Below are 20,755 nucleotides of genomic sequence, written 5' to 3' on the forward strand. Positions count from 1 at the left end.
GGTGGTGTTAGACCGTCAGGACTACGACCGGAAGGTTTCGGCTCTCTTGGACGGAGACGCGTATACGAAGTTAAAGAGGGATCCTACAAACCAAACGCAGACGCAGCTGAACAAGTTACTCGCGGCGATTTTCAAGAACCACCCGGAACAAAAAATCCTATACCTTCGCTTGATCTGTCGAAACGGCTCCGCACCTAGTTTCTACGGATTACCGAAGATTCACAAACCTGGCGCCCCCCTTCGCCCGATCGTAGACTTCACATCATCCCCGTGCCGAGCCCTTTCAAATTTCCTGCACCGCATCCTGGCCCCCCTCGCCGGGAAGACCGCGACTCACGTACGCAACTCCAGACACTTCGTGCAACTTGCGTCACAGGTGTGCATTGACGAAGACGAGAGAATGGTCTCGTTCGACGTCGTGTCATTGTTCACTAGTGTTCCTGTACCGCTGGCTGTATCCGCGACCCGAACTGCCCTCGACAATGACGCAACCCTAAAAGAAAGGACGCTGCTCACTGCCGACGAGATATGCCGCCTACTCGAGTTCTGCTTGGCCAGCACATATTTTTCGCATAATGGGCAAATTTTTAAACAACAAACTGGAACCGCAATGGGGGCCGCCATCTCTGTAACAATGGCGAACTTGACGATGGAACACGTGGAAGGGAAGGCTTTGAGCTCCTTCCGGCCCAAACCAAAACTTTTTCTTCGGTATGTAGATGACTGCTTCTGCATAGTGAAGACCTCTGCAGTTGACAGCCTGAAAAAACGCCTAAATTCAGTTCATCCCGCCATCCAGTTCACGGTTGAATGTGAACGAGACGGCTCCATTCCCTTTCTTGACGCCCAAGTGACAAGAGGAGGCAGGGGCCTGGTGTTCTCCGTTCACAGGAAGCCTACGCACACCGGCCGCTACCTTCATTTTAATTCGGCCCACCCCGCTAAGTTGTGTCGTCTTTAATTAACAGAGCTGATGCAATTTGCTCGTCCGAATCAGAACGTAAGAAAGAAGTAAGCCTTGTAATTGCGGACCTCAAGAAAAACGGCTACCCGAAAAAGTTCATTCACTCCGTGACCCGCCGCAAAGAGCAGAAGAGGGTGACAAACTCTCCAAGAACTTCAACCGCCGGACCCCTGAAACGCGTGCCGGTGCCGTATATCCCAGGAACAAGCAAGGCCTTGGCCCGCATTTTCAAAGGGGTAGGAGTACAAATAGCCCACAAGCCTTCGACACCTATAGGCCGCCTTATCCCCCGCCCCAAAGACCGGCTGACAATAGAGAAGGCACCCGGGGTCGTCTACCGCATCCCGTGCGCGGGGTGCAACGCCTCGTACATCGGTGAGACCAAAAACCTGCCGGAGAGGATTAGACAACACAAGAACGACGTCCGGAAACAAAATAGAGTCCGCAGCGCAGTCGCCGAACATTGCGAAGTGGCCGACCACAAAATTTACTTCTCCGGAACGGCCATCCTCGAAAGGGAAACGAACTGGAGGAAGCGGCTTTTCCTCGAATCGTAGCATATTCAACGCACACCTGGGAATGTTAATCGCTCGCTTGGCACTCTCCCCTCGGTGTACACACACGGATTACGTGCCGCAGCGAGGGGCTTTGTGCGAGGCCAGCAAATGTGACTATAAGACACAGCTGCAGCGTGGCCACTGTCACCCCTGAAGAAGAAGCCGAGCCGGCTTCGAAACGTCGGGTTTTTTGCCTTTTTGCATTGTATTGGTTGGAGCCTAATAAATCTCAGTTCAGTTTGGTGAATGTAATGATAGCAAAAACAAGGAGGTCGCTACACTTCAGTGGTGGAGAGGATATTCGAACATTTTTTCGCGCCCTAAACTTCTCACCCCGTATATAAAATGCTCGATTGCGGTGATTTTCGGAAAATACCTGAACGCTAATTGCGTTCGCCTATAGCGTTTATGATTATTAAAAGTGTTGAGCCAGGATGCTTACTTAGTAGTACGGTGTGCATTTACACCTCGAATTCAGTCGCTCCATAAGCTCCGGACCAACGAGTGCGATCATGATTAGTCATTGCCTTTAATGTTTTACTGCATAGAGTTGTATATGTCTCACCCCATCCCCCCAAAAATACCCGTTTTCATTTCGGTGAAGGCCATTTAATCGGCGTCGCACCGGAGCTCCTCCTCGCCACCGCCGAGCCCTCTTTCACAACGGTTATCACAAACGTTATTTCCCTCGAAACCACCAATGCCTCTTCACAAGTTGCGCAGTCGTTGGACAGCGGGCGTAACATGGCTGCGGAGAATTAGTAGCAGTGCAAACCGGTGTAAAAACACACGAAGGCACCGCCACCGCCGCAGCCGAGAATGTAGCCGCGGCCTTTGCCGGCGTAGCGTGTCTTACTATATACCTATGAGAGGAATCTAGCCCTAGCGTCTATGCGGCTCATATCAAGGCCGTCGGTGTCGTCATGGGCCTCAACTATACCATGCGCTCGCCTTAGCTTCATCACTGGATTGGATCAAAACGTTTTAGTTGCCGTATACTCGAACACAGTGCCACAAAACCGCAGATTACTATGGTATTATATAAGTGAAAAGTAAAACAGGCTGTTTTAAAGCTAAGGAAAAAGGAAGGTTTTAAAGCTAAGGAAAAAGGAAGCAAAGCCTATTTTGCCGAAACGGTGGGGGGTACTATTCTGCAGGACAAGCTGTTACCTAACAACAATGTTAATATTTTGTGAGGAACTTATTAGGGACTCCTAATTTATTAGTTTCACCATTATTTAAAATAAGTGGCCTGAGGAGCTTGGAAATGTTTTTGAGCGTGCCTCTGAAAACGTCGCCTTCGTGGTGAACCGGCGCACGGACCGACAGCTAAAGCTTAACAAAACGCCTTGCTGAGCAAGTTGGTTCATACTTAAAGAAAAAGGAAAACTTGGCGTTAAATAATCGGGGGCAAAAGCATGATACGGAGCGCCACCGGTGCCCGTATCTTGTGTATTTGGTCTTCGTCGAAGTACGTTTGGTCTGTCTTTACCGTCAGCTACAACTTCGGCGGAGGCATATTACCAGCTTGGTCATACGTTCTTCGACTCAGCATGATCACCGTTTGGTACAATTACGCATTGATCTGCCCCAAAGCACGCAGTTGCAAGGGCTCACGGCTACCACAGAAAAAAGAGAAATTCGGCTACATCGTCGCATCGGCGGTCCTCGTTGTCGAGCTCTTCGTAGCTCGCCTGCCGGAAGAATAATAATAAATCTTAGTCTGGCCGCATATAAAGTCTTTCTTTCTCCCTGAGCCGGTGTATTTCCCGGCTAATTATGCACGCATCCCCGGTTGCCAGCTTAGGCGTGCACGGGTTAAGTGTGGAGGGAGGGGGAATGCACGCACAATGGGCCCTAATGCCGCTACCGAAGACCTCTCCGTTGTGGTGGTGGCAGATATAAACATGGGAGTCTCATGCCTCAATGCGCCCTGTCATCTGTTCTCCTCAATTGAACAATTTGGGTCTGTGTTGGTGTGTTGTACAGACCATAAGATGCCTACAACTGGGCAGCGGAAGGGAGACACCCAAGTGTGTGTGTCCGCTACAATAAAGTTAGAGGCCTTCGCTATGGGACAGACGCATGTCCTTCGCTTGGAGGAACAAGAGCAGAAACTAAAGAAGTGTCAATTCGAACAGAAGCATGAATAGGCGCAAAAACAACCTAAAGCCACTGCCGCCACCATTCCCGCCTCAATGTTCCAGATTGTCGAGTAGCTGCGAATCCCTCCCTGATGAACAGCAACCGGCCCGCTTGGAACGCCGACGTAGGCCAATATCACTTGTTCAGCTCAAAAACCTTTGTGGGCGACATGTTCGACAGTGCTTTCACTTCTAAGTAGCCGCTCATGAACGGTTGCTAGTTTATGCGTGCACAAATTGGCAGTGGAGGGAGGTTGCCGGGCACGCGCAGCTAAAGGTTTCATCCCCTTAGTTATTACAAGTTTGTTGTGTTGGCGTCAGGTTTAAACGTGGCCGTCAAACAGCCCAATGCCACCTATCGGCTCTCCTCAGTGGTAGAGTGGATTGGGCGTGTTACACAAACAGTAAGATGCCTTTAACGCGGGAGGAAACGACACAACTCTGCGTTTGTCCGCTAGGATAAAGATTGGGTATTTGCAAATTTCATTCAGGTAATTTTAAAGGAAGTATGCTCAGTCCTAAATTACAAGCAGTCGTGCTTTGTTTTGTGCCCTCCTTGGAGGGCGTCAAGCTTTGCGGGTAATCCGTTTTTACAGAGTGGAAGGGCAATAATTTGTTTAGGATATTTCAAAATTCATAGTGCAACAAGCTACAAAAAGGCTACAATGAGGGATGCGGCATTTTGTAGGTATTCGAAACAAAAGTGCTTTATTTTAGCACCATTTTTGTAATTCACTAAAATAGTATGTTAATGTTACACTGAAGAACAAGTCCACAAATTTTTTTTCAACCGTGAAAATTTTGTAAATACGAATTTAGGCTCAACCTGCGCCTCGCTTTAAGACAAAAAGTCGTCGCGCCACTGAAGGCGAACATTAGCTGCCTGAAATTTCAGCCGGGTTTAACACGCCGACGAATCACATTATCTTTAAGAGGGTTTAGGGCAAATGTGCGAACAAATGCCTGGCGTAAATACATTCATTTGGAAACACTAAACGGTTAAACACAGAAAAAATATGATATGAGTGACGGGCCTTTTAAGCAATTAAAATGATACCATGCAAGACTTCTCATCTAAACAGGCGACCGGCATGGGTCAACGGCGTGGCCAACGCGGTTTATTTCAGAAAAAAATAGCTTATTCGCAATGCCGCAATAGTAGCTTTTTTTGTATATTCATACGGCAGCCGCAAATTTTATAACAAAGTATATTATAAAAGAAAATGTTCTCAATTGGTGACACTTGAAGTAGTGAAAACAAAATTTGAGATTCACGAGTACCAACTGTGTCCGCAAAAATAGCATAAGTAAAAAGAAACGGCCAACAAAGCTACTAGCTACAAAAGAGGCTTGACTAAATTATACAAAACATAAGTGTGGGTGCCATGTTATTTCAGTAATTTATGACGAATATGCCGTGCTTCGTTTTTATTAACGAGAAATGTAACAGATCGGCGTCCTATGGAATCAAATCTCTGAAGAAAAGTTCTGCCATTTATAACTGAGCTCAGAAAACTGGCCACAATGTTGCCTTAAACTATCCAAGAAATTTAATAAAAACGCTGCCCGAGATTGCTACATGAGAAAATATTACTACTTTTACAAAGATGACACAACTTCTTAGCGAAACGTACTAGAATTGACTTAGGCCGATGTAGGAAGCAATACTGAATGCCTAGAGAAGAAATGAGAAGGTTACAACCTCGTCACTCAGTTAAAACATTTTATTCGGTGGCCTCCCAATACACTTCAGTAGGCTTTGAATGATAACGTTCTCACTTTCATTGCCGTCCCTATCAGAGTGGTATCGTCTGCATGTAGCTGCATGGTGTACGTGTAGTGATTGCCTGTTTTTAAAGCGTACGAACATTGATAGGCTCTGTCACCCTGTCCCAGATACAATACTCAAACTTTATAGCCTCCACTTAATTAACAGAGGAAGATGTGCAAGGACATGCTTACACGGGACACGTATCTTTAAGGCCCAATTACAGTTTTGACAGATATCGAAATGCCCATAACTCCAGAAGACTCTCAAGAGTACAACCAGGTCGAGTGACAGCTATATATCGTCGCATTACAACCTCCGCGACATGTTTAGATACACTAAATTTATGATTACTTCTAAACTACATTACTTGTAGTTTTGAAATAATGAGCAGAAATTGAACAAATTAAACTTCTAAGTTTATTTTTGAACCGTGGCTAAATTCCTTTGATTGAGTTGTAGACATAACTTTTTCAGCGCTTGCTCTAAGACACATATGCAACTGTTTACACGCTTGGTAATACGTGCATTTCCGACGGTTGTTTCAAACTCATACCGTGTGCTACACCACTGAATATGGTCTTGTCCTCATTGAGTGGTTGTTAGTTCGGCAGTTTCTTTGGGAGCAGCATATAGTAAAATAGATAAGGTTTAGTCCGTTTAGTTCAAAATTGCGTACCTTGACGTTTCTGCTATAGGCTCAACCAGTGTAGGGGCACTACGTAAGTAGGAGCTTTCTTCTCTGTTGTTACAGATACCAAATTTCGCTGCGCAGATGAAAGGCTGCACGGTGCAGTGGTTTCTGTAAATAAAATTTTGCTTGTGTTGTCATTACACCTTAAAATGTGGATGACAACGTATTCACCTCAAGCTCCAACCTTATTATGATGTTACAATCAAAAACTGAAATCCCCTCCGTCCAACGACGACGATGGTTCAAGCGCGAAGCTTTGTTGCATAGAAAAATCAACGGGCACAGCGCCGTAGTCAAAGTCCCTGAAATCAACGTCAACGGTCGAAGGGAAAACTGCCTGTGACTCAATTTCCCAACTCATACGACAGCAAACGAATGTCTCGCGAGAACGTTGTGTGCCCGCATCGTCGTCGTTCAGAGTGAAACGTTGCAGTTCACTTTAAAATTCATACAGCTTCGATCATGTCGGAATTGCGCAATTGGATAGACCTCGCCTTTATGACACCACAGACCCATGTTCGATTGGCAACTGGAGGGTTTGATTCTTGTTTCATTACCATAATCATTGTCATCATCGTCATCATCATAATCTTGTGGCTCCCCGTGTTGCAAAGTTGGCTTTTCTGCCGTTCCTTTTAGCCAACAACATCAGTATCAGTGACGTTAAGAAAGCGCCGTTTTAGTAGGCAAAATATTTACTTTATTTACTTGGTGTAGCCAACCCAAAGAGCACCGCAGCAGTAGCGATCTGACTGTGCTCAACCGACTCAAGTACGCCCTCTTCCTCTTCTGCCATCCCAGCATCGATTCATCGTAAGCCTCAGCTGTTGTACCTTCGTCATTCTCCAACCTGTCCGCTAGGCTGGCATAACAGTAATTACTCATATTTTATTTGGGAAATCGAGTCAGATACCGTTAACAACAAGCCTGGAGTTCAGGAGTTACGTAGTCAATAGCTTCAGGGCCTGTGTAATGATTGTTGGTTGCCGAGGATATGATACAGCGGCGTAACCATGCCCCATTTTCCCACGGAATATATCTTTGCTAAAATCGCTTAGGTGGTGTGCAGTTGCGCAGAATGCAGAAGACGTCTGTCTAAGCCGTGAGAGATGCGCAGAATGATATATTTTAATGACTGCCATAGCTCATGGCTGATTTGGGAGCCCTTGTATTCTGGAATCTATAGAATGAAGTAGTTATTGATTTTGTAAAGAGAACTTTTCTGTTCCCAGTGACTGCTTCGAAAGAATATTCGGGTGTCCATTTTGATCATTCATCGAAACGCTGCTTTAATGTTGGGAATTGAACAAACGTCATCGAGAAACACAGAATGAGTTAAACATTCGTTAAGGGCGATGCATAAACTCAAGCGGATGCCTTGCAGTTTAAAGCTCAAACAACATCCTGCTCATGCAAAAAACGTCTATCAATTTTCATACACTCAGTTCCTTAGCTTGTTTGCCCAGAGCTGAACGTCTCCCTGAATTATGAAAGCAGAGCAGTCAAGGCACAAGAAATTATGAAAATTGTGCGTTTAAACTACTAAACCACGTGAAACATTTTTGACACCTTCTCACAAAACTAAGTGTGCACAACCTCCAACGTAACCCTGTTTGACGCATTTTCAAAAACGTACGTTGGCGGCAAAGCGTTGACAGTGTGTAAGGCAATTTTAAATCATTTTGAATTACCTTCAGGCAACATAATTTGAATAGTTTATGGCATGTTCACTTGGATACCAAAATACCTAAGAATAGCTAATAAAGCATGGCCCAACGCGGGGAAGTCATATTTTGCCGATTATAGATGAGAAGCACATTAAAGCCGATTAAAGAGAACCACATGGATCTTAAGGAAGTAAAAGGCATCGCGACTGTCATTAGTGAAAAATCCCGTCAAAACTTCCCCACAGAGTTTTTCAGAAGCCAAATATATTCCAATGTGGATTATAAATATGTGATCAACTTTTCTTAAAACTTTGCAGTTCGAGCTGTGAAGTCAAATTGGCCTACAGCTGCTTCCTAAAATTATTTTTTTTATTTTAACAATTCGGAATAACATCTGCTTTTATTAGTTCCGAAAACGTCTAGATCTCCCCGAACAACCGCTAAAAAAGAAAGACTGTGTTTACGTCTTCATGACAATATTTTAACACAGAAGCCCCTGGCGTTGTTTACGGTGTTTTTTTTCTCTCGAAAGTGCAACAGTAAGGTCATGTTCTGTGAATGATCAGTGGAAAACTTGACTTTGTGCTTGTTTGTTTAGAATAGTTTGACGTTCAGCTTTTGTTTGTTTTATGCAAATATTGCAGTTAATGGAGTTGAGGTCGCTAATATTAAGAATATCGGCCAAATTTTTTGCTTGTTTTTTTAGTCACTTGTTGCTTCGTTGACTAAAAAACTGTGTCCAGATGTTGTAGACCGATTACTCGTCACTGCACTCTGTTTGTGGGTATGTACGTGCTCATGTTTTACAAACATTTACCCAACTATATATGCTCACTCGCTGTTTGACGCCTGCAATTGTTTTCTGTAGTAATTTAGGTTACAAGGTTCTTCCCCTTAGGAACCTCTAAAGGTCCACAAACTGACTTTTTCCGGCGTGCTTGATGTCATACGTCATTTACATTGTCCTGAGCCTGTTTACTACTTTACCGGGCATGTGTTACGCGCAGTACTTGTCAGCCTAAAATATGCAGGATATTAATATTAGGCATCATCATTAACACGTAAATGTTCATTGCACGCGTGCGATCATTTCAGAACTGTTATTATTTCCCAAATCATCGCCTTTTTTTACTAAATACTAGGGCATGACCGAGGTTTGGTGGGCCCATTTTGAGCTGAAGAGTAGCTTTAAGTGAACGGACTAAATGAGTTTAGAAATACCCTGCAGTTGCTACCTTACCGACGAACTATTTCGTCCCAATAAAGTTTGAGGCACCTTTGAAAGCCATGCTGCGTCCCCGTAGTTTCAATCTGGTTTTGAAATATTCGGTTGTACTTACGGTGAAATTTCCTCTTTCAGTTCAGGCAGCCATTCTATGCATGAATTCTAGCGGGAAATTTTTGCTGGGCCACAAAGTGTTTAGAACACATTTCCGATGCATCGCAAGATCAGTTTGATAACTTTTTCACCCGAAAGAAGATATTGTTGTCTTCAAAATACAGCACTTTTACTTCAAGGAAAAGGCTATGAGGTTTTTGCAAAACCATCAAGAAACCGCAAAATCAGTTACGTGACGTATTCAACATTTTTACCTATGGTTATCACTGGCTATTTTCGTTGAACGTTTTCGAGATATTTTTATTCTAGAGATTCATAAATGTACACGATTTTATATTATATAGCCTTAGAAAAATTCCCTCGCACTTCCCCGAGGGGGAGAGTTTGTAAGTGCGAATGCCCTCCCGCTCTCCCGCCCGAAGTGGAGAGGAGGAGCCCAACTCCCGCAGTCACTGAGCGGAGAGAGGAGGAGGAGAGTAGCGCCCGCCGTTACGGCGAGGGCTACACGAGCGCCCTCACGCGTTGGAATGCGAAGCGCCCGCTACGCGAGCGAGAGCTCTCCCGCCCGAAGTGGAGAGGAGGCGCCCAACACCCGCAGTCACTGAGCGGAGAGAGGAGGAGGAGAGTAGCGCGCGCCCATCTCCCCCCGTTGCTTGGGAAGACGAGGAGCGCGCGCACCCGCAGCTGTTGCTATGCGGACGAAGGCGGCGGACGATTCAGGCTCGCTTAAGAAGTGCATTCGCACTTAAAAGTTCCTTCGACTACGCACTCTGCAGAAAGCAGCGTCCCTTCGTCAGTGACTCCAATCTCTTCCCAGAAATTTTACACAGGGGTAGCCTGGTGCTGTTCTTGACTCCCTTTGTCTCTAGCCTGGTCATGCTTGATACTCTATTTGACTTGATATTTGCTCAGTTTCAGTGAGCTGTTTTTGTTGCAGTAACTGATGCATACACTGCAAGAACTTTGCAACTTTAAGTAATGCGGCCATTTTTTTGTCGTTTAGATCGTGACTCAATGGAGGCTGCAATCGGTGTTTTTAATTTCGGCATCAGCTTTCCCCACATCTCCTTTTATTTTATAGCCATTTTACAGCAATTACCGCGTTCTTCAATAAGCACAACCTCGGTTTGGCACTCGTGTAACTTCCGTTTAATTTAGCGCTGTCACAGCAATGAATATGTGTTGGTTCCATGTAAAAACATTACTATTTCCACATTGCAGGTGACAATCAGACAGACAGAAGCACGAACCCACATGCAGACAGGCAGGAAGAGATACAGATTAAATTTTACAAGTACCGCAGGAGAAGAGAGACTGCGCTCGGTAAAATACTTTATGGAACATGAATGTGGCTTGGAATAAAAGTAACAGTGAGTGTTATTACTTAAGCGTTTGGTAATGCTCCTGTATATGTCGGCGTAGTAAACCGCGCACAGTTTTTTTCCCGTTATAGAAGTATAGCTTTAAAGGAGCCACGGAGACAGAATACAAGTTCTTTTCATCCGATTTCGTGTTTCAAACTGCACCGAGTGCTTCTTCAGACGCAAACGACGCTTTAGTTAGTGATAAACTAACCAATTTAGGTTAAAATTTTGATTCTCCCGCAAATTGAATGTTTTCAGGACATCTGCAATGACATCCCAAGAGCAGGTGTTCAAGCTGCTGGGGTGGTTTGTTTACCGTTAGTCAACCTAGATGATGCGATCATACTGCCTCAGGCCGTTTTCTGCATTAGCGTTGTTTTTGACAGTAACAGCACCTTGCTTGTTTTTGTGAAGGTAGAAAATAATCGTTTTTTGAAACATGGGGTTTGCTCGACAAATACGTTCACGTCAGATACCGTCGCGTACGCAAATCGCCCAGTGTTGTCTTCGTCAACCCTCCAAGCGCCGCAGGGCTGTACAGCTAAAACAGGCATACTTCGCGCAGTACCAGCAGCAGTACCCATCAGTACTTCAATGTTTACGTGTACTTTAGTAACTTCCCTAGCTTAGCCCACCCTTCTTACTGATATAAAATGTGTCCCACATTTAGGAGAAAATAACACGCTCGGAAAGCTTAGCAGCCACGCATAATTTATGTTTGCTTCTGCCGGCCTCAGGAAACCGCATAGCCGGCCCGTATGACATCATAGGTTCAGTTGTGGGAAATGCGCTGGTGGGTCTCATGGCCATTCCCTTTAATCCTAGTGATGTAGCTTATTTGACTGAACTTTACATTAAAATTGGTGCCCGTATGAGTCCAACGGTGCAATATTTCGAATGAACAAAACTTGTGTTCTGTCCGCATCGACACTTTAACCGCGCGGTTTGGACACATTCGCAGGTCGTAAACCCACATGTGCTCCTGTAGCTCCCTTACCCGGCACATCATTTGAAATATGTATGTCCATCAATTCAAGCAAATATTCATTTTTAAAACGTTTATAAACACGTAAAACACATCTTAACTCATTCAAGTAAGTCAGAGTGCGCCACACGGAAAGGACACCATCACATATACCGAACTGGACAGCAAGAAAACAAACCTTGCAATGCAGTTGTAGTAAGTTAGTCAAATTTTTAATCTAGCCCTCTGCTATTCCTCTCCAGGGCAGTTCCTTCGTGTACTTGTGTGGCGCATGCCTTTTACCGCTATCGTGTCCCCATATAAACCTTCACACTTGTCTGTCAGCGAGCTGGTATGTCAATTTCTAATACATCGGCGCCTGACGCAAGTGCCCTATAGGTTACAAATCAGTGCAGGTTTGTTGAAGTAATAAACTATTGAAGATATTTCCAGCGAAGGCCTGTATTTTTGACACTTCTAGATGCAGGTTAGGGCAAGGCATATTAACTCCTATACAACATTATTTAGAATGAAAGCCTTTACGATGTCTATGGTTAAAATTTTACCCGTGCGGCACTTCCCAGCGATTTCATCGATTACACATCATTTTCTGAGATAAACTGTGCCCTAAATTCACGAGCTCGCCTACTTGATCATAAGTTGGGTAACAGGTGTATGCCATTGCGTTGTTTTTCAGGTAGGGTTGGCATGCTGGCTATTTTACTGTGGTCGCAATATTTACATCTCGAAAAAGATCTGCACAGCATACACTGAACGTTTTGTGGTGATATTGGATGACACCAGTATGGTTGGTATTAACTTGTGGCAACACGAGGAAATAAAAACGCCGAGCCACAGAACACATATATTAGGAACACGTCAGGAGCTTACGGGCCAGCGCCAGCTATGCCTGGCCGAACGCTCAGAGTTCACGGGAGCAATGACTGCTCGCTCCACGAGGCTCGCGCAGCGAGCCCCAGAGTGGTTCTTCGTCCTCTTCCCTGCGTTGATGCTGCTACAGGAGGCCGCCCCTCTAGTGGCGGAGCCGTGGGGTAAGCCGGAAGGATACTTTTGGAGGTCGTCATGTGTGTTTTGTTGTCTGTTCCGACTGGGGTGGCTGGGAAGGGTGATCCGCAGTTGTATTGTGGATTCGTGTTGTTGTGTAGAGAGCGGCTATTCAATTAACGCTGGTTTGAGGTGATCAACAGAAATAGTGTATTGTCTGCCATTCAAATCCACGGTGAAATGCTTATCAGCACGGTGGATGACGCGGCAGGGTCCGTCATACGGGCGCTGAAGTGGTTTGCACACGGCGTCAAGGCGGACAAAAACGTATGGGGACGTTGTCAGCTCGCTGGGAACATGGGGATCCGCACGCTGTTGACAGCGTTGCGCGGGCGCACGAAGTGAGCGAAACGAACCTCGTAGTTTGGTCACGTAGTCGGTGCGATCAGGGCACGGTGATGATTCGGAATCAGTGAAAAACTCTCCCGGCAGGCGGTGCGACGCACCAAAGACCATCTCTGCGGGCGTGCAGTGTAGATCCTGCTTCAAATTAGCCCGAAGACTCAGCAGAACCAACGGAAGGGAGGTGGACCAATGGGTAGCGTCCGGCTCTGCCCTGAGTGCAGTCTTGAAGGAACGGTGAAAATGCTGAACAAGCCCGTTGCAACAAGATCAACAAGCTGGGCTGGCCGTTGCGTAAGGAGGCGGGCCACCCGCGCCCACAAATTCTGCACGGCGCCTGTGGCCGACGGGTCAGGGCCGTAGAGTAAAGAGACGCAGACGCAGTGCTGGCGGTCGAGAATCGGGGGCCAACTTCGTTCTCTTCTTTTTTAGATCACGCAACCGCATAGCGATGACAATGGTGCTGTTGCGGATGCTGCTACGGAACCACTCTGGGGCTCACTGCGCGAGCCTCGTGGCGCGAGCAGTCAGTGCTCCCGGGAACTCTGAGCGTTCGGCCAGGCATAGCTGCCACTGGCCCGTCAGCTGCCCACGAGGCTCGCGCAGTGAGCACCAGAGTGGTGCTTCGTCGTCTTCGCTGCGTTTATGGTGCTACAAACTGTACCGGTAAACGTTTTGTGGTGATATTGGATGACACTATTGTGGCTGGTTTTAACTCTACCGGATGTCACAACGCGGTTGCGATTTCACATACCTATCGAAGCAGCTTGATATTCAGCGCAAAAATGGCGTGCAGTGGAAAGTACACATGAGTATGTCAAAAATTCCCGGGTATCTTTATTGGTTATCGAGGAACATTACAGAATGTTGTCGTTTAAGCACGAAAAAGATCCAACTGACACTTTACCCAAGTAGAGGAGCTTTCGGCAACTACGGAAATAATTTTAAAGAGAGTTCTCTGGTGTTTCAAACGAAAAGGGTTGAAAAAAATGAAGGGAATTGTCACAATGGCTTGTGCAAAAGGACACGGAGGAACAGTTCAGAGAAATAAGCGCAAGCCTTTCCATGAACGTGACCCCTAAAGGACAAAACGCAAACACGACTTCTGCAAACACGTGTGAACTTCATAGAGCATGGCCAGTACTAAACATAGCTTCTATCAGCGCTGATTGTTATACAAAGGGATTGAAGAAGATGCAGTGGCAGCAAGGTAGGAAGTAATGTAAAACGCTGAAAGCCATTTATTTTTGATAATTTCTTTTATTTGGTTCACAGTATGAACACTAAGGCTTATAGAACATTTGGCCAGTATACATAGTAGAGCGTTTCTGAACGAATAAGAAGCGTTCATTCACATATTCATAACATTACTGTCGGTGATGGCCTGGTTGTTGCTACAGCTTCGATTATGTTAGGTTGTATGGTGTCTAGCACTACCTAAATGCGGCCGCAAAACGTTAATCTCGGCGTCCGCCAGTAAGGGTCGATGCGAGACACTGTCGCCGCGTCACAAAATGTCGTATAAAACTAATAAACGCAATGTTTTGAAACGAATAACTTAAATCAAATGAACGTTGCTGTATTGAGGTACGAACTTCTCACTGTTCGGTTAACCGATTAGGGTGAGCAAATTTGTACTCAGAGTGGCGGTAAAATGTCGGTCTCTGCCATGCTGGCCCCTGAATATTTTAACAATGTCCTCAGAACAGCTCGCGAAGCCATAGAGCTACACTGTAGATACTTACTTGATTGCATTCGCAGATCAATGACAGTGCACAGCAATGAATGTGCACTGCTTCAGTGTCGTGCTACAGGGAATACCTTGGTTCATTCGTCATCGGGCACTCTGGAAGCCATCTGAATGCCATTATCTGAAAGGTTTTCACGCGTGGGTCCAAAAAGATACTGCCCCCATTCTTTGCCCATCAATCGTTCTTTCATGAATAACAAAGATTCACAATCTCTGACTAAACACGAGCCTGTCGGCTGCGAAACAACGAAGCCCATGCGTCATTTCAATAGCTCAAAAATACGCTTCTACGACTTCATTATTTCTTGGTCCTCCAGAGCCTTGGTGTGCCATATAACTACATTGGGATAATACAGAACGATTTATCGTGGGCCCAAAGAGGTTTATCGCCCTTTAGAAATATTACTGTCGCCAGGCTACATGCCTGCTGCGGAAGGCGTACTAAAGTGACAGTTAGAGCCTCTGTAGCAAACCTACACCAAACTACGCACTTATGGAGGGGTAGTTCTTTTGTGACGTCAAGAACGCCTTTTCGCAAGATGATAGTGGGAGAAACCCAGGGACAAAATAGAGGAATAAGAGCACAATCTGTCAACCTAACCTAACTTTATTTGCTCAATTCATAAGGGTGATATTCCCGTTGTTGTGAAAAATGGGCAGCTTTACTTGCTTTGATCTCTTCGCGTCAGATTAAAAGCGTTTAACCTGAATACAACAGTGGTTAATGCTTCAAAGGTAATACCTACAGCGTGCCTATAGGTCAGCAGCATTGAAAGCTTGGCTGGTTTCTCGTGCCCCTTATTTCACAATTCCGGAGGTGGGAGCGGGCGACACGGAGTAGCTTTTCTGGGCTACATTTTGCTTCTCAAAAAGCAGTGTGTGCATTTACTAAACTTGACACTGGTATTTTCAGCCTGCTCCTAGCATGTTTCACGTTAAAGCCTTAGATAAGGCATTCGGCGAAAAAGCGGAAAGAGCGTGCTTACAGTATCACCAAAATCAGCACCCAGCCATAGTGACCTAAATGAACCCGAAAGCTGACAACAGACCGTAGTAAAATTAAGATGAAGAAGAAGAAGAAGAAGAAGAAGAAGAAGCCGACTATGCTTTAGTGCAAAATATACATAAGAGAACTGTGAATCACGCGTTTGAGTCCTTATCCGACAAGGCTAGTACGGATTCATTACAAAATTAGTATTTGTACTCAATCCCTTAGGAATAACAAACAATAGCAAAAACAGGATAGCTTAGATGCAATGACAGACTACAGGTTAGGAGAAGTATAACACTCGGAATAACGGTATTTCTTCAACGATAGTTCAAAATTTGGCACACACCTAATTTCCATGGGTAACTGGTTCAATACTTTGGGCCCAAGAAAAGATATTACGTGATGAGCATATAAGCATATACAATGTACACTTTAGGCAAATTGAGGTTGTTATGGCATGAATGTCGCGCATCCCGCAAAGGCACTAAAAAAACTGATGACGGTAACCCGTGATCAGAGACCAAACTCTGTAATGGGAACGGCGGTTTTTTACTCACGAACTGGGTTAAACGGCATTACACTGACTTCGTTAAAAATTAGTGCGGAGAGTGAAGTCCTTCGAACTGATACCATGATTTTTAAAGCTCCTTTTTGAAGAATATTTGTGTGTTAGATACTTTGCATAGGTGAAAATCCATGACTCTATGCAAAGGGTAAGTGAGAAGGAAAAACACTAAAATTGATTATACGTAAAGTTTCTTTCTCAAAATATTTTCCTGCATTATTTAGCGTGTATCACCCGTAAGCTAGTTTTCGACTAAATTTTTCTATATGCGGTGTCCAATCAAGCAAAGTGTCCAGACTCAACTGCCAAATATTTGTACTGGTCAACCTGGCTGATTTCTATCCCTACAATTTTTAAGGTACACATTTTCAGCCCTCTCTTATGGTTCGAGGAGAAGAAAATATACTTAGTTTTCTTATATTTAACAAGAGCTTTTTCGCATTGAACCACTTAAGTGTATTTTGTAGTTCTTTATTTCCTAATGAATAAATTTAAGTAAGTGACGGATGTATAATAATCAGAGCCGTATCGTGTGCATATAAGACGCCTTGCGCTTTATGCAGGGTGTTACGGAAGAACGACCGAAGCGAGACCGAAGCCATGGCTGCCCTTCGCGGGGACGATAACTTTACTGAGAGGGGAAATCTGCATGATGACGGTGATTGAGTGGCGCATACCTTTCGGGAGATTCAACATCCTCCCGCGCCCGCAACGTGCGTATCTGTCCTCACACAAACGCTGTCCCACACACCGAACTTTCTAGCTGTTCAATAGCTTCACCAGCTGGCTCTGTGTCTCGTACACGTTTGTCGATGCAGTTTCTCTAAGCGCTGCTTGAGTGCTTTCGCCTTGGGACGAATCTCGCGCAGGTTGTCCCGCAGTCCATCGAAAATCTTGAGCGGCAAATGGGCTTCTCGTAGCAGTAGCCATGGAGGCGCCGCTTTGACGCGTCTGGGACACCTCTGCGCTGCGGCATAAGTTACACGTGCGGATCCGGTACACGTCGTCTTCAAGTAAAACCAGCTTTAGTTCTTTGGCGCTTCACGAAACTGCAAGGTTTGCGCTGCGGCGCGACGGCTGTGCAACATAATAGGACACACGGAGCTGAACGGTGGCGAAGTATTCACAGGCTTCTCAACCTTCGGCGTATCTCGCAGCTCGTCCTGACCCTCGCTGTGTGCGACGGTGGTTTCTTTGTGGCGACTCAGCAGCTGGGAACAACGAATGTGTCTTTTGTCGGTGCGTACAAACGGGTGGCTTTGGCTCCGTTGCTCCTCAGGACGCTGAAATTCATCAGGTCGAAACAGCTCCTCCTATTCCCTCTCCCACCCGCGAGAAAATCCTTGTGGGGTTGACGAATTAATCCGCAATCATAGTGTAGTGTTTTTCTTTCCATAAGGTCATTCCTTCGAAAGCTACCCTGAATTGCTGTCACCTCTTTTGCTTCCAGCGGTGCATCCGGCGTTTCGCAGCTTTCACGACAGCTAAGCGCCGCCAAGGTGAAGCGGGCGACAACCAAACTTTTCTCCAGGCTCGCATTTCCTGTCCTCCGGTTATGTACCTATTCTCGTGAATCTGATGTCCGGAAGGTCTCAGTGGCTCATAGTACCTGCAGTTCTTTTGCAGCGAGTCAGCCAGTATATTCAGATTTGTCTTGTCCCTGCCTCGGGTTTTCCTCTTGGCGGATTCCAATTCTGTCGAACTTGCTTTTGGGCGAGGTGTTAGCTCAATATGCGTTATTGATGTTTCTTGGCAAGGCTTCGTTGTTTCGTTACATTGACCTGATATGGTCGCCAATAGCGGTTCAGACTTCCTAACATCAGGAACACAGAACGAACCAGACTCGAACCTGGGTGCAGCGTCCCGTTCTAACTTGACGATTGGTGATAGCGGGATTTTAGAAAGCTGCGTTAAGGATTCCTCATTCATGAAGTCTGGGACGAAGATATACTCGAAAGTGTACGGTGATGGCTCTATGCTTTCTTTCACGTCATTTATCTTGCCTTTTTTGCGTTTCGTTGAGCAGAAACAGCTGAGTAGTCGTTGGCTGCGGCAGGCGTACCCTCGTGTTCCGCACCCCCTTCCTCAATTGGGACGCTCAACGCTACCTCCGAGCTGGCTCCCACATTGACAATACCCTTGAACGTTGAAGACTGAAACTTCGGCAGGGCAACGTCCGACGTTGACGGGTGTGAGCCGCAGTGAGGAGGATGGTCTGCATGGGTGGCTGGGCGAACACCGTTGCACACGACGGTCAAGGGTCGAGAGTAGTTTGGCTTGCCTGCAGTGCCGTTAGTAGTGACCTTCCTGCCAGGTGCCTTCCGAGTGTTCAAGGCCGAGCGTAGGTGGTTTAGGACAGTACATATGCTTCCTTGATATGCCGGTGCGTCGAAATATTCTCGCTCAACTTCATCATGGTCCAAAAGCTCGATTATTTTCTTTTCGGTCTCGTACAGTGCCGCGTCATTTCAGTCGAGCAGATCAATGGCTGCTTGAAGTTCATGCGGATGCGGTGAGGCGGCTTCCAGAAGATCCGTCGCTGCCTTGAGCAGTCGGGTACTAGCACCGCGAAGGATACGCTGCTGCCGGCGCAGCTTATCAATCGCACGCATTCGGTCGGTCGTCACTAGGTGGTCAGGGCCAGCCATGCTGACCTCCGGCTGAGGGCGGGGCTGAGCAGCATCAACAGCATTCAAAGGAGAGGGTTTCTGAGAACCTCATGCCGGAGGGGACGTCGGTGGTCTCCTTCGTCGCGTGCGGTCGTCTTTCCGGGTTTCACGGCACCAAATATTAACGGAAGAACGACGCAAGGCAGACCGTGAACATGGCTGCCCTTAGCGGGGATGACAACTTTACTGACAGGGGAAATCTGCATGATGATGGTGATTGAGTGGCGCATACCCTTCGGGAGATTCAACACAGGGAGCTAGAGTAACCATTATTAATACTCGCATGCCTGCTGTAGGGGATGGGGTAGAGACAATGACAGCCGCCTTCAAAACATAGCGGCCTGTTCACTGATTCCTACTCCGCTTTGGGTCAATGTACAAGCGCTACATATTCAGGTATTGTCTCCATTGCCACACGTGGCTTTTGTAAGTCATAGACTGTGTAGTTAGCGTGTACCTCTATGACACAAGAGAAACGTTGACGTCCACTGAAGTGGGCCTCGAAAGGAGTCGGAGAACACCAGAAGGCTACACAGAGAGGAGAGTCAGTTAGCTGCCACAATTAAACTCCCAACCAGTACCACTTGAAAGACGTCAAAAAGACGCTAGCCACGACGGTCAGGAATATAGGACGGCGCACAATTACAACCAGAGCCAAAGCTAAAGGGCACAAGCAGGAACAGGAGAGGAAGTGAGTCAAGTAAACGTAGGAAGCGTCACCAAACACGTGAGGCTTTTGCTTATATTCCACATCAGGAAGCTTTAGTTCCTGAGTTTTCTGTATGCGCTGAGAAAACTGTAGTTTTTAAGCATTTTTCCCGCAGGTGTACAAGAATATACTTTTCGCATATGCACACCACTTCCTGTTTCACATGCGCCTTGTTGCTGATGTGGTATTTTGATTTACGGTGTCGGTAAACCGACCTCACGCCAGCGTCAGTAAAGCAATGGCAAATTCTTGGCCTTCGGTGCCAGCAGCATTTGGCAACATATCCTGAACGTTGTTACTTGAAGAAATATCAAAAGCAATATAAAGTCCGGTAAGAACTTGTAGCTGACGTTTCCTCGAGAAGGAAATAGAAGAAAAATTGAAACACAGATATTTGATAGAACTCAAAATGAGAAATTAAGCGGCCTTCCACTCTTTGAAGGATGACCAGCGAAGCTGCGGTGCGTAGTGTTAGATTCGTCTTTGCGGCCGATTATCATGTCATTTGTTTCCAGCCAGTTCTTGTAGAACAAAAGTATCAGCCAGTTTTTCTAACCACACTCCGTCCGTATATAGCCACGTGTTGTACATGTGAAAAATTGAAGACCCTAGGTCCTTTTATTTCTTTATAAACTTTTTTTTACTGGGAGTCGGTTTTTGTGCGGCAGAGAAACCTGCTGAAAAGAGAGCCTCACACAATATCACCTGAGGCTGTCGTCAGCGCCAGCCCAGGAACAGCTACCTTGTTAAAAAAGCGTTTCGAGACCGCTAGCGCTATTGTCAAATGTGAGCGCGACATACAAAAATGAACCTAACAGGAATCCAGGATGTGGGGACAGGAGTAAGCAAGTCATTAAGCTAGCACGGTAATGTGGCTATCACAAATGTAATATATATACCATGCTCCTGTATGTAGGTATAATTTGGGCAGTCATTTTAGGACGCCATATTGCCCCCTAGATCTTGGTACAAAAAATTGTCCTTGGCAGGTTTGGCGATAACACGGGCACGCAAGCGCAATTCGTACGCAAGTCAGCAGTGAATAGTCCAATAGAGCAAAGTTAATCTGTGTTTTATTTTTGTGGTAAAATGCACAGTGCATATATGTTTATTGCTTTTGTAATGCCTTTGAACAGTCCGAAAACCTGTGCCAAAAAACCCTGACATTGCACTTCGTTGCCAGCAATCAAACATGAAAGACTG

The 20,755-nt window shown here is 45.9% G+C and overlaps 1 pseudogene; it reads left to right on the plus strand.

Moving 5' to 3' along the window:
• The first annotated feature begins 12,401 nt into the window (after nucleotides 1-12,401).
• Nucleotides 12,402-20,755, plus strand: part of LOC144166621 (uncharacterized) — a 32,916-nt pseudogene continuing 24,562 nt past the window's right edge.

The sequence above is a fragment of the Haemaphysalis longicornis genome, unplaced genomic scaffold, assembly GCF_048455015.1.
Source record: "Haemaphysalis longicornis isolate Haplotype H1 unplaced genomic scaffold, Haemaphysalis longicornis Haplotype H1 scaffold_18, whole genome shotgun sequence".
In the NCBI taxonomy this organism is placed as follows: domain Eukaryota; kingdom Metazoa; phylum Arthropoda; class Arachnida; order Ixodida; family Ixodidae; genus Haemaphysalis; species Haemaphysalis longicornis.